Raw genomic sequence first — 14,765 nt, 5'->3', positions numbered from 1 at the left:
CTGCAGGCCAACCCCAACAGCACAGCACAGGGGCAGTCTCCTCCTTAAGCTTCCTTGGTTCTTCTCCTTGGCAAAGGGGTTGTTTTGATTCCCAGAAGTGATTTAAAGTCTTGGGGTCTGGGTCCCCATATTTATAGTATTAAATCCTTTGTCCTCTGAAGGCAGAGGGGCCTGTACCTCGTCCAAACCAGTTCTGTGTAGTCGTGGAGCACATTGTTTACAGGACTCCTTCTTTCCTTTGACAGTGTGGGCCAGGGACATCAGACGCACCACAGGAGGTGGAGCCAGCATTGTGGAAGGCAGGCACAGCCCTATTCAGACCCAGGTGCTGACTCCTCCCACCACTCTACATGCAGATAGGTCTATTCAGTCCTGTGCTGACTCCCCTGTCTCCTGGAATCCCCCAGCCCCTGCCACTCACAAAACCAGACACACAATACACAAGCTAGGAGAGGCAGGCTGGATGGTTAGGTAAGAAAATACCTACTTTCTAAAAGTGGTATTTTCAAACACAGAATGTTAAAATCAACTTCACTATAAGATTTATTTTATCATTCTGAGTTCAGGCATACTAAACTCGAATTTCTACCTAGCTCCCTGAGTCAGTTAGGATTATAAAATATTATAATCAAAATTGGCTGTAATTCATTATCAGGACATGTCACACACACCAGGGCATGTCCTACCTTTTACATACAATGCACCCTGCCCTTGGGCTTACCTTAGGGGTGACTGATATGCAAAAAAGGAAGGTTTAGGGACTGGCAAGTGGGTGCACTTGCCAAGTCGACATGGCAGTCACAGACTGCACACAGGCTCTGCAATGGCAGGCCTGAGACACACTTTACAAGCTGCTTCCGTGGGTGGCACAATCAGTACTGCAATCCCACCAACAGCATTTGATTTACATGCCCTGGGCACACATGGTGCACTGTACTAGGGTCTGACAAGTAAATCAAATAAACTAATCATGGAGTCACTAATCCAATACAACACTTTACAATAGGGAGCACTTGCACTGTGGCACTGAATAGCAGTGGCACAGTGCCCAAAGCATCTAGACTAGCAAAACATAGCAAAAACACAGGAGGCAGCAGAAATGGAAGGGAGACCCATGCCAATGGTGCCAGGTCTAACACGGGGGATATGCAGGGTCCGAGTCCTGGGGGCCAGAGTCCGGCAAAGACCGGGAGCCGCGGGCCCAGACATGATGTCCACGCGAAGCCGACGACTTCCGCGACTTCCGTTTGTGCTTACCTGAGGGAGGCGAATAACGGCAACGGTCCCGGGACCTGCCCCGAAGAGGAACTTCCTCCTGTGAGGACTGGCGCCGTGTGGACGTCTTCGCTGGAGAAGGAGACCGGTGTTGTGAGTGGTCCGTTCGGGACATCTGGGCAGACAGCAGCTTCATGCAGCGTTCCCGCAGGGATTTCGGCCGCAGCTGGCGGCAAGCGTCGCACTCCACGGAGTCGTGGTGCTCGTCCAAGCACCACACACAGATTTCATGAGGGTCTGTGGCGGACATCTGTCGCGAGCAGGACCGGCACGGCTTGAAGCCCGCAAGCATCGAACACACTGTTCCTGACGCAAAAAGGCATAGAGAAGGCGTGAAGATAACAAAAACAGGCCAGAGGTATCTCTTTCCCGGATCCGCGTTAGGACGTGGAAAAGAAGAAAAACTGACGTCAGCACGCCGGGAGGGGCTTATATGGCTCCACTGACGTCACTTCCGTGGACGACATCAGGACAGAGCCAGGCGACGCCACCTCCCGGCGGGCAGAGGTATTGCTGGGGAAAAAAGATTTTCCGGATCCAGTCTGACGCCTGGGGAGATATTATAAGTTAAGGAATCTGCGTCTAGATGTCTCTATCAGATGGACCAGTAAAGACCAACCCAAATCACTAAAATGAGCTCCACAACCTTCAGTAATGTTAGATAGGACAATTACATGAGGCACTACTTCCAACTCCAAACTCCTCCCAGACCTAGGTAGATAGCTAGATTGATAGTCAGACCCTCAGCTTTAGTTTGCTCAAGACCTAAAAAACTGCCAGGCACTGTGCAGGTTGGGAAAAAGTTTGATAAATATGATCTGAATCCAACTGTTTCAAGAATTGGTTATCTGCGTTATTGGAAATTTGAATTCCTAATTATTACAAAAAGCAAGTAAAGAGTAATTGAAAAAGAGAACTGAAAAAGTACCAAACAAGAAAATGTTTAATGGAGAAACAATGCCATATAACACACACAGATTTAAATCTCTTGACTTAAAGTCATTGTCCGGCAGCCCAAAACCCTATGAACCCATTACAAACACCTGTATCCACCTCCATTCCACTCACTCTCAAATTAAGTCTAGTCCTCATTTTATCTACAAAATAAACACAATTAGGCAAAGCTGACCTTTGCAACAACCCTGTCACTTACATAGATAACATATCCAAAGATCCCAACTTAATTTCACTATCAATCTCTCCAACACCAACTCAGTAAATCCCACCATATATAAAGACATCACCCACCCTTGATAATCAAGTTATTTGATGACACAAGTTGAACTTGTCAACTCTTCACTCAAAACAGTTACATTACCATCTACTTCAAAACAAGCCAATATTGTATCACTTACTCAAGAAATATGAACTTCCTCATATTTTGTTTTCCATTTACAAGGTTACTACCTGTTAGGAATGCTAATGCCATAGTGAAGGAGAAAATATTGAATCCTGTAGAAAGCCAGTTCCGAAACTACCAACATGAAGGACATAGTGAGAGAGAACCGCGCACAGCAGTCTAGTCGTTTCCTGGTTCAGTACGAGCAGCTCCAGAAACGTCAATACACAAGCATGGGCTTGAAGCTGCGCACTTCAACTGAATCCTGTCAAGGAGAGCAATGTATTGTTGTCGCGCCTAATCTGTGAAGAAAAATGTTGTCGCAGTTTTGACCCGCTAAATCGAATTCCTTATTTTTGTGTTTGCACACACTTGTAATTCTCCTTTTTCAAAAACAACATTTTTCTAGGTCTGTTAACTAAATTCAAGGAGGAAGGGGAAGAAGAGAGCCAGAGGAGTCAAGTCTCATTAAGCATTTTATTATTTGTCAAGAAAAGACCAAAATATTTTATTTTTAACGGATCATCAGAACGTTCGCCAAGACAGTGAGAAATAATTTAAATGTTTATTGTTAAAGAAAATCACAAGAAACTTCACAGAGACAATGTCGGTCAGTTCCTCAAGAATTTTAACCAGAGAGAAGTCAAAGCTCATAGAGAACTAGATATAGTGTCTACAAGAGAAACAGACGTTGGAGTATTAATATGTATCTAGATATATGTGTAATGTTTTACTAGATATGTGATATGTCAGAGATACAAGAGATAGTGGCATCTTCTATGTTTTAGTAGATGTAGATTGTCATCCATTCTCCAAATTCCCAGATGACAATGCAGAGAAATAACGCGAGGTAACGAGGGGAGGAGAAACAGAACAGATATACTGTAGGTATCACATTTTCTGAAGTACTATCTCCCCCACCCCGGGAGATATGTAGTGTTAGAGTCTTCTGTGATTCTGGCGCAGGTAGCAGAAGAGAGGCATTGGGAGAAACAACTGCTCCTGTGGAATTTACTGCCACAAGGTTATATCACCCAAATCCAAATACCTCAGGTCGACCGAGCATCTGTCTCTATTGCTGTACAAAGACCACAACCACACAGATGATTAATTGGGACTGTCAGGTGAGACAGATCAAATATTACTCTTCAGCTATGAACTTGAACAGTTCTCCCAACACTTGCCTACCCCACTCTGACTGCTGAAAACACTTTGGATTCTACGTTTAATTGCAGCTGCAGTTCAAAAAGCCCTTTGCCTCTTCCAAAATTATCGGCTTAACACCCTACACTATGGACTTTGGAATTAGTGGTACTCAGATTGTTGCTTTTCCATTTAACTGTGAAAAAAAATAGCAGATATCAAATCGTCTTTAGACAAATATAGACTGCATCAATCAACAAAGGATTTTCGCTCTAAGGACTTATAATTCATCTTTGCCCCCCCCCCTCTACCCATAACTATAGAACACCAACTGCTGAGAATGTGTACATTCTCACTGCAATGCTAGATAAAAGTATGTGTTTTGTCTCATCTCTATTGTGCAGGGTTCGGTCAGCATACAGGAATAACCTATATAAAATAAAGTCTGCAACAGTTCCTATTTGGCTTTTCCCCTTCCTCAATGTGCAGCCTCTCTAGGAGGCATGAAACTGACAAAGTAACAAAGTACTAAAGGGAGTAGGGAAAAAGATGCAGTGACACACTGAAGCAGACCAAAACCTTAAATGTACAAAAATATATTGGTGGCTTATGCTATAGGGTTCGCACATCAGATACGTGGTCGAAATAGAAGGAAATTAAGTAAAGCATATGAGGACTATTCCAATGGTCCCAAAACCCTAAATGTTTTAATAACCAAGTTTCATCTTCTTTCTGGGTGAGAGTCAAGGTAGTGCTATGGGAAATGAAAGCAGAACCCATGGCTAAACAGCTTGAAAGATCAATGTAATTTTTCAAATGCCTAATGCACCTAAAACGTTGATTACCATGTCTCGAGTAAAATTTTAAAGATAACTAAAGGGAACAGAAAAAACTACTTTCCTTAGTTGCCTCATCCAGAAAAACTTCCAGATTATACCTGGATCTAAAAAAGTTTCAGCAAGTCACACATTATAGTAGGCAATAATAAACACCGTGTCAAGAATGGTGCGAAAGCACCACAATTCAACACCTGTGCTGGAGAAACTTTACATTTAATGTACCCGTTCAACAGTGGCCAAAAACAGATCCAACTTGTACACAGTTATTAAAAAAGTTATAAACAAATACTTCCTCTGAAGAAGGAAGACGGGAAGACAAATCTATAGTGAGGTACTTATCTTGAATACTTTTGAGGGATCAACAAAGAAACTTAGTTTTCTTGAGGTTAAGCTGACACATAGCCTGCTCTCCTTCACCTTGTAAGATCGTGAAACTGAACAGAAAGCAGATATAACTATCTGCTATGAGACATTAAATTATGGCATACCCTTCAGCAGGAAAGAAAGGTGAACGCTGAACGAAACTTTACCAAATAAAGAAATACTAGATTTATCTGCCAGTTTCATACATGCCAATCTTCCTGGCGAATGTATATTGGAGTGTGAGGAAAAACTTCTGAAATATAACAGAGATATAACAGGGGCCCTCCAAGAGTACTAAATTAAGGACCTAAGCTGGTGCAATCACAGGCATATGTGGAACAGAGATCTATGAACCCTTCAGGTAATGGATAACAATTGACGACTGAAAGATGAAAGCCTTCCATCCCTCTCCCTAGGAATGGGGGAATGCAGAAATAGCTGCATTACGTAATTTGCAGTAACCACAGTAAGCCTGTCCCTACACAGGGTAGGGCAAACTGCAGAACTGTGAAAGGTTTAGCTTTCCAAATGGATCATAGCTCACTGAAAAAAACTCTAAGAAAATCTTTTCCGCCTTCCAGAAATACGTTTGCAAGAGTCAAGTAAAAAGGAAAATGTTCCTTATCCTGTAACTATCTGTGTGTAGCATGTTGTGATATAGAATCACATGGTCTGCATCTTCATATCCTCTAATGCATGTCCCGACATTTGCAAGTTGCTTTTCTTGGTAGTTGTTTTCAACTCACAAAACCTGTTGTCACTCAGCCTTTAGCACACAATGCACCTAGACTTCACCTGCAATTGTTTTCCACTCAACGGGTGAGTAGTGTAAGCGGAGTGCAGTGTTGAAGACAAAATATTCTAGACCGTGCATTGTGAAATATAACCAGGGAGAAGGAATCTGTAATCATCACCTGCTTCTGGGAAAGGAACATACAAAGCTACATCAATACATGCTATAGTCACAGAATAACATTTTCCATTTGTAACATGTACAGCTGTAGATACATGTGCTCTGCATAGTAGCTCATCCCATAAGTGATGGCTAGTGAACAAATTATGTAGCCATTTGAAGAAAAATTTTACTTACCCTGTATGCAGTTGCTAGCAAGTAGAGGATGCAGATGTCTGCAAGTCCTTAAATTTGTCTGCCCAACCATAGCCTTTTGGCGGGCTAAGATGTCCATGCAGTAGTGCCAGCTAAAAATCTGTGGTGGTGATCTAGTGTACACTCTGCAGATCACAGCTAGTAGAATGTTCCCTAAGAAAGTCAAAGTTGCTGTTTTCTTACAGGTGAAGAGCGCCCTGGGCGGAAGGGATGGGGCTCTCAGCTTTGTGGCAGCAGGCATGGATGCACTTGATTATCCATACTGTTATACCTGCCTTGTAGATGTGTTGGTCCTTGTGGGATTATGCAAAGACTACAAACAGCTGGTGAAACTTACAAAAGAGCTTGGTACTGTTGATGTAATACACAATAACTTCTCTTTCCGCTACAGAGTCTGGCTGCAGAAACAAGATTGAGAGCTCAATCGTCTGATTGGGGGGAAACTCCACCTTGGGGAGAAATGTAGGATTGTCTTGGGAACAACATGGTCTTTGTGAACATGAATTAATGATTCTTGCAAGCTGAGTGCTTGCAGCTCACTAATAGGTCTGAGGGTAGTTATGGCCACTAGGATGCCCACCTTCCACAACAGAGACTGTAAGCTAGGTTTAAGTGAGGTCTGACTTCTGCAGGAGTAAGAGATCGGAGACAATGTCCTGTCCACATTTTCAGAAATGCTGTAGTCTGCAAAGCTCTTCCACTTTTCAACGTAACAAACCTGTGTAGTGGGCCTGTGCACTTCCCACATAATGGCCATGGATTACTGGGGAAGCCAAATTCTAGGACCTTCTTTGCCAGCTTGCTAGGTTTAAGAGTCTGGGCGCCTGAACGGACATTGACTCTGTGTGAGAAGGTCCAGCCTGAGTTGCAGCATTACGAGGGGGCTGACGGACATGTCCAGGGGCAAAGAGTCCAAGGACTGCCCGGTCGAAGTGGGAGTCACAAGGATGAGTGCCATGGATGCTTGTCACATCTTACTCATGACAAAGCAATAATGTGAGCAGTGTACTTTAACTGAAGAGACATGATCATCAGGTTCAATAAGTTAAAGTAAGGCTGTCTTCTTGGCATGTTCTCAGGCCTGCCTGTTCGTGAAGACACCAAATATGGTATGTGTTCCACACATGAAGAGATGGTGGAAGGCCATTAAGAATCACTCAATATGTTGATGCTGCTATCTGCCAGATTCAGGTGGCATTACTGCAGGAACTCAGGTGCCAGAAAGTCAAGCTTAGGAACTGAAGACTGGTATGCAGGATCTTGCAAAAAAGTGTTGGAGAGGTCTTGACTGCACAGATGTCTCTTGTGAGGCTGAAGCAACAGATTGAGCATTTCAGAGTAGCACCATTAACCTATGTAGTAAAGATTGTTATCTATATACGTACAATGCTAAGTTAGCACAACCGAGTTAGATGTTAGAAAGCCATCTTGCCGCTTTTGCACACGACACTGTAGTTACATGTTATTAATTGAGAAATGCTTACTCGGCTTTGCTTCACATGAGAACGGTCTGTTGTTCACATCCCAAACAGTGAGCAGCGACCTTGGTCTGCACATCGTGTAAAGAAACTGTCTGGGTCGCTAGACGGTGCATGTTGTTGGGTTCAGGTTGATCGGCCCACTATTTAGCCATAACACGCACGCAGCTGCAAATACCTGAAAGTCGCGTGCTTTTAATATTGCAGCGTTACATGTTTTCATTACATTGGGAAGAGCTTTCCCAGGAGCAGAGCCTAGCTGATCCTGTGATGTGATCTCACTGAGCTGATCTTTACGGTATGGGGTTCCCCATTCAAGCCTAGAGACCTTTTACTAGTCTAATAATAATAATATTAGTTTGCTAGCGAAAGGAAGGTGGCTGAGATCCACTGTCATTTTAGTATGATTACTCCTTTCCCTTTCTATGGTATTGTAACTATGCTGATGGTTTTGATTTTAATCATTTGTCTGCTTATGTTAGCCAAAGTACTGCATCTTAGGACACGAGGTTTATAAAATAAACTCTTTAAACTTTACCGTGTCTCTGTTTATTCTGTTGTGGACTGATATGAGAATAATTACGAACAGGTATTTCTGATTCCCACCATTCCTGAGAATACCCTAAGTCGCTTGTTCTGGGTTGTCTATACATTGGGACCGCCGAGATAAAACTCGGATAACGAATGGGACACTGGTGCTGGTCGGATAAGGGGTTCTGGGTTCTGAGGTGAGTTTTTGGTACACCACAATTCACTGAGGTCCTGGTTTCCTGTGCATAGTTCTGTGCATAAGCAGAATCCCTTTCAACACCTAGACAGTATGTGGCAATCGCCATCATTTTTATTTCGCGTTGCATTTTCTGGGCAATCAACTTGGGACAATATTTCACTCTGAGGTAAAGCATAGGTACATTTTTTCTTCTAAAAACTTTACCCACTAATATGGGCTCTGGGGCAGAAAGGCATGGCAGTCTGCATTTCTTCTTACGGAAAATAGGTTGATCTGAGAGGTGTGCCAGTGTGAAAGATGTTTTGTAGGACAACATGGTTTAGTACCAAATTGTTTTCTTCTATGAGATGCTTGCCAAGTCTGTCACTAAACTGCTATGAAAATCAGCAAGGTGAAATACTTAAGAGGGAAATGTTTGCTGTCAGAGCCCAATGCCAAACTGACTGTACTCTGGTTAATGGGACTGTTGATCATGACCTTAGTTGCCTATTTAAATAATTAATTGTATTTTCTTCTGGCTACATGAGTACAGCTGTTGCTGGGGACAGACAGACCAAATAATTTCATGGTCAGACTCACTGCTCTTAATTAATGTGGCTCAATTTCTTTTCTGAAGACAGTCTGCCTTCAGCCTTTAATGGAGACATCTGTTAATATTGCATTTCCTGAATTTCGCTAGGGCATTGTAATTTCAGCTTTGGACGTGAATTTGCTAGTCAGCTGCCCTAGTATAAGCAGCCAAAAACATAATTTCCGCTGCAACCAGATCCAAGATTGAAGAAAAAAATAGTGTGGGGCAGACCTCAAGCCAAAATGCAGAACTTAGTATCAGTAGTAAGAGACTCCCAACTAAAATCAAAGCCATTTTATGGTAATGCAAGATGATGTATGGAAGTACTCTCTTGTAGGTGCACTTCCGCCATCGGGTCTTTTGAAGATGCATAAAATGCATTTGCTGACATAATTAAAGTCCACAATGTAACGATACTCCAAACATGGAATTTTCTTTCTAAGATACAGATAGATGCTCTTGTCTAACAACCTTTTATATTGCATAACATAATCTGAACCTCCCAAGTCAAACCTCCTAAGGTAAAACAACTTTGATACCCTCAGAGGAACTGAAGGTGGAGAAGATCAGAATTCAATTTCAAATCCATTCTTGGCAATATTGAGCACCAGACTGTCTTTTGTTATCTTCTGCAACAAGTGGTATTGGCTGGAAATGGGTGTTGGACACAAGTGGCAGAAAGAGGGAGCTGTTGCTGGTATGTGAAGACTTTCTCACAGTGGTAGATGGCTGCTGATGGTCATTTCCGTTTTGGGATTTTTGTTTGTGAAAGAACTCCTTGTGCTTCAACTGCTAGTGAATTACAGATTTTCCAAAATCTGTTAAACTATACATTGAGGAACATTGGTCTCTTTTTGCTGCCAGGTTTTACGGTCTTGGAGTCTGCTTCCATGCCAAGTTGTTAACACAAAAACTGAAAAGAAAGATTCTTCTGCTGTGCACGATGAGTCAAGCGGGTGAGTTAAAGAAAGACCATGGTATGTCACTGTCAGCCATATCCGCATTGTCCTCAGCTGCACTGATACCCCTTCTGAGTAAATGGTCAAAGTATTTTTAACAGTTACACAGCTCTCAATGTTAACATCCCAGCAAAGTAGTAGAGCTAGCAGACAGTTTTCTTGCTACAGAGACAACTAAAGAATCATGTAGCAGCACTAAAGGAGCTGGTCATAATTGAAGGGCGCTCCAGTCTAAGGAAGAGGGAGTGGCCCTTAGATCTTAGATATATCAAAAATTCTTTCTGACTCTTCCAGAGTGGCGAGAGTGGAGATCCTATTCAGGTTCTTATTCTGTAGAATGTCTGTGCTTCCAATAATTATTCTTCTCACTAGTGAAGGAGGACAAGGAATTGAATCAGAAGAAAAGCACAGAGTTGTAGTATAGGCACTGCAAGGTCATAGGAAAAATTGCTGGAGGGAAGGATATTTGAGCTGGCATTGGTGTTGAAACGCATGGTGTTGATTGACACAATGCCGTTCTTAACACAGGTTAATACTTTTGAATGCTGGGTTGTTGCAAGTTGTCCTCCAGTACTGGCAATGAAAGACAAGTTAATTACCTTTGGTAACGCCTTATCTGGACATAATCTAGCCGCCGATTGCCTACCTTTGAACTCCCAGGCATCAGACTGGATCCGGACGATTTTTCTTCGAGCAATACTCCTGCGCACCGGTAGATGGAGTCAGTCAGCTTCATGTGACATTGTCTACGTTGTCCGCGTCACCTGGGTCTTAACTGGGGTGATGAAGTGAGCTAAAGAACAATGATGGTTCAACCCAGATCTGTGATTGTGGGGGGTGGGTGGGAGGGGGGGGGGGGGGGGGTCGGTGAGGGTTTGAAAAGTTCCAGCAATCCGTCCATCATCTCCTTGTGTTTGCTTTGTTTGCCCTAAGTTGGCAGGGTATGCCCAGATGTGGGTCCCTTGCTCACTTTGCCACTGGATCCAAGCTATCATGGCTGATGAGGGATGTTACCCCGAAACCAGTCCCAGGATGCTTGTTTCCGGTCCAGGGAAGACCTGGCTTGGCAGTTCAGGCTGGGCTGCTCCCAAAGGGCACAGGGTCAAGACTGATTTGCATATGGCTGGGTCTGAACTGGAGTGGCGAAATGCGCTAAAGAACGATGATGGATTCAACTCCGATCTGTGAGTGGGGGTGAGTGTCTGAAAAGTTTCAGTGCTCCGTCCATCATCTCTTTGTGTTTGCTTAGATCATGTCTCTACCAGATAAGGCATAACCAAAGGTAAGTAACCTTGTCCATCTGATAAATACATCTAGCCGCAGATTCCTTACCTTTGAATAGATACCCAAGTAATGCCATCCCTGGAGGAGGGACTGTGAACAAATGTACACTAGAAAGTCCTGCAGGACTGAGCGGCCAAAATGGCCAACCCTGCGGACTTCACAATACAGGCAGTAATGTTTGGTGAATGTGTGCAGGGATGCCCATTTGCTGCATGACGGATATCCAAGACTGGGACTTCACGTTGCAAAGCAGTGGTAGCAGCCTTAGCTCTGGTGGAATGAGCCTATAAGCCTTCAGGGGGCTGCTTCTTGGCCAGAGCATAGCAAATTTTGAAGCAGAGGATGACCCACTGGGAGATGGTCCTCTTTTGCACCGCACAAACTTTCTTCGCTCCAACGTATCCCATGAAGAGTTGGTCATTCACCCGGAACTCTTTTGTGCTGTCAAGGTTGAACTACAATGCTCTTTTTGGGTCTAGGTGGTGAAGTCGCTCCTATTCTTGGAAGGGACGGGGAGGAGCGGAGAAACTGGGCAAGGAGACAGATTACCCCACATAAAATGGGGTCATCACTTTCGGATGGAAAGATGCCCTAGTGCGAAGCATCAATTTGTCAGGGAATGTCGACAGAAAGTGGGCATGGACGATAAATCAGGCAGCTCGCTCACCCTCATGGCAGATATAATTGAAATTAAGAAGGCTATTTTGATGGTGAGCAGCCAGTGGAGTAAACTAGGCAGGGGCTTGAAAGGAGCGCACATTAGGAATGTGAGAATCAAATTAAGGTCCTACTGAGGCCTAATGAAAGGGGCAGGAGAGAACATATGTACAAGGCCTTTCAGGCATCTATGTCCAATTGGAGATTTAAATAGGGCAGGTTGGTCTAGCAGCTTCAGAAAGGCAGACAAAGCTGAAAGATACCCTCTCAAGGTACCCAGAGCAGAGCCCTGCTGGGCAAGGGACAAAATAAAAAGCTAAATATCAGAAAGGAAAGCAGAAAGAGGATCAATAGACTTTTCTGTACAATATATTACAAATTTCTTCCACCGACGGGCATATACAGTCATAGTAAATGGACGCCTTGCTGACAGAATAACATCACAGACTTCGGGAGGAAGGTCGAAAGCTATCAACTGCCACCACTCAATCTCCATGTAAGAAGGTACAGAGTTGACAGGTTCCGGTGGAGGACCCTTCCCTACTGCTGCAACAGAAGATCCTTTCCAGGGGGCAGCAATGGCCGGAGGATCAACGCTCATCTGTAGAAGCTCAGGATACCCAACTCCCCGTGCCCAGTCCAGGGCCACAAGGATGACTTTGGCCCAGTCGTTCCTGGTTTTCTTGAGAACTCTGAGCTCCACTCAAGATGAAAAGCGTCTGAGCGACAGCTGCCTTGGAAACTCCAGCATGCAAAACTGCTGACAATGTTTCCTGAGGAAGTGAACAAATCTAACGAAGGCTCGCCCCACAGCTGAAAGAGACCTTGCACCACCTCCGGATGGAGATGCTACTCATGATCTGCTAGGCATAGACAGCTGAGTTAGTCCACCATAGTGTCAAGTGAACCAGCCAGGTGTTAAACCACCAGGGATATGCCCTGCTGTTCCAGCCATTTACAGACGCAGAGACTATTGACAAAGAGTCCATGACCCCACTCTGCACGGTTTGTTGCAAACTGGAGAAGATAGAGGGTTCTGCCTTTGACCCAATCGCAGTTCGTCAGCCACCACTGCAGTTCTAGTGCAGTTACCTCCGAGATATGGACCATATTGGAGAGTGAGTCCCCTAATGCAGTGCCCACTGGAACTTCAGGTCCTACTACAGAGCCTGCATATGTCATCTGGCATGAGTCACTAGCAAGATGCAGTAGGCCATGAGACCCTGCAGTCTCGGAGTCACTCTCACCGAAATCCAGGCTAGAGGCTGAAACATCAGTATCATAGCCTGAATATCCTGGACTCACCATTCGGGATAAGTCCGAAACTGCACTTTATCCAGATGAACGGGAGATTCAGAGAGGGAGTCAGGTGTGACTTCAGCATGTTGATAGTGAACCCCAGCGAATGCAGGAGGTTCGTCATAGTCTAGAGGTGAGAGACCACCTGGGACGAGCCCACCTTCTTAAGCCATCATCTTGGTGAACACCCGAAGGACACTGGTAAGACCAAGAGGAGCCCGGTGAACTAAAAAAAGCGAATGGTCTTCTGTAAACCACAGGCAGGACAGGGATGTGGAAATAGGCGTCCTGCAAATCCAAAGCCAGCATCCAGTCTCCTGGGTCCAGGGCAGACAGAACCTGAGCTAGTGTGAGCATCTTGAATTTTTCCTTTTTGAGGAAGTAATTGGGGGCTCGTAGGTCTAGGGTATGACGAAGGCCCTTGTCCTTTTTCGGGACCAGAAATTAGCAGGAATAACAACCAGACCTTACTTCTGGCTCCATAACCCTCTCTCCGGCTTCCTTGGCCAAGAGAGTCATGACTTCCTCCCGGAGTAAAATCAAATCTGTCAGCCGGTCATAGGATGGAGGCTTTACAGCTTTGTGAGCTAGGAAAAGATGGTGTTCTGAAATTATTTGTAGAATTTTGATGTAGTTAGGGGGATTCAGGTTGCATTCCAACTGCTCATCCTGAAGAAAGTTCATGACAATCAAAAATGCCTTAAATCAACACAGTACAAAAGAACCGGATCGAGTATGGAGGAGACCGCCCAGTGGTGGAATTGTCAGCAGACTTTATCTACCCTCTGCTGCGTGCGTAGAGCTCTTTGGCACTGGACAGGTCCAAGAGGGCATTGAAGGCTCCTGGTGCACAGTGGGCAAGAAGGCCGGCCAAGGCTTGAGACCTGCTTCTGAACCAGACTGGAGAAAGTAGGTTGGAACTCTGACTCGGCAAGACTGCAGAGGGTAAGTGCAGTTGCGGCCCATGGGACTAAATGAGGCTCTGCATGCTGACCTAAACAAACAGGGGGAAGGTCCAGCACACTGGCAGTATGGGGGAAAAGGCGAATTGAAGGAACAGGAACAACCAGGCCCAAGTAAGAGGTCTCCACGGGGTAGCCTGCAACGATGGATGTAGCGAAGGACCTCCATGATGTGATGCAGAGGTGTGAACAGCCATCCAAGATCCCCAAAGAAAGGTGTCTTTTTGGGCTGTAGACCGCTGCATAAGGGTTCAAATCCTTCAGTAACCTGGGTCCTTCCCACTTAGAAAGTGGTTGGGTTAGTTTTGTGGTCAACAGTATATCATACAAGAAGCTGATGCAAGGATAAACAGTCTAGAAGATATTTAGAGCAGTGTTGCACATTATGCCCATTGGGCACCAGGGACCAAACTCTAGGTTAGGCCTAAACACCTTCACTGTGACACCCATAACAAATCTACTGATGGAGGAGTCGGCATTCCAACTTTTAAGCATATCTGTGACCTAGCACAGGTTGGCTACCTTGTCCTGGCTTATAAGATGCTGAGTTATGGAACTCTCATGCATATGACGGAAGAACCAAGCCATGCTTTAACTCTCAGAGCACTCATTAGAAGCATGAACTGGTTCTTTGCTGAAACTGCTATCCATATGCTCATCCAGAACATTACTTCTGAAAACTCTACTCCTTCAGTGAAAGCAGTGGATGAGTTGTATTAAATTGAAAACTGTCCTTGGTGGAATATTTCAAGAATCCA

The 14,765-nt window shown here is 44.5% G+C and overlaps 1 protein-coding gene across 4 annotated transcripts in view; it reads right to left on the bottom strand.

Moving 5' to 3' along the window:
* Positions 1 to 14,765, bottom strand: part of SEH1L (SEH1 like nucleoporin) — a 151,356-nt gene that overhangs the window by 14,292 nt on the left and 122,299 nt on the right. The gene's annotated exons all lie outside the window — the stretch shown is intronic.

The sequence above is a fragment of the Triturus cristatus genome, chromosome 5_1 (genome assembly GCF_964204655.1).
Source record: "Triturus cristatus chromosome 5_1, aTriCri1.1, whole genome shotgun sequence".
Classification (NCBI taxonomy): Eukaryota; Metazoa; Chordata; class Amphibia; order Caudata; family Salamandridae; genus Triturus; species Triturus cristatus.
Note: the sequence above shows the minus strand (reverse complement) of the source record. Positions and strands in the feature narration are given on the sequence as shown.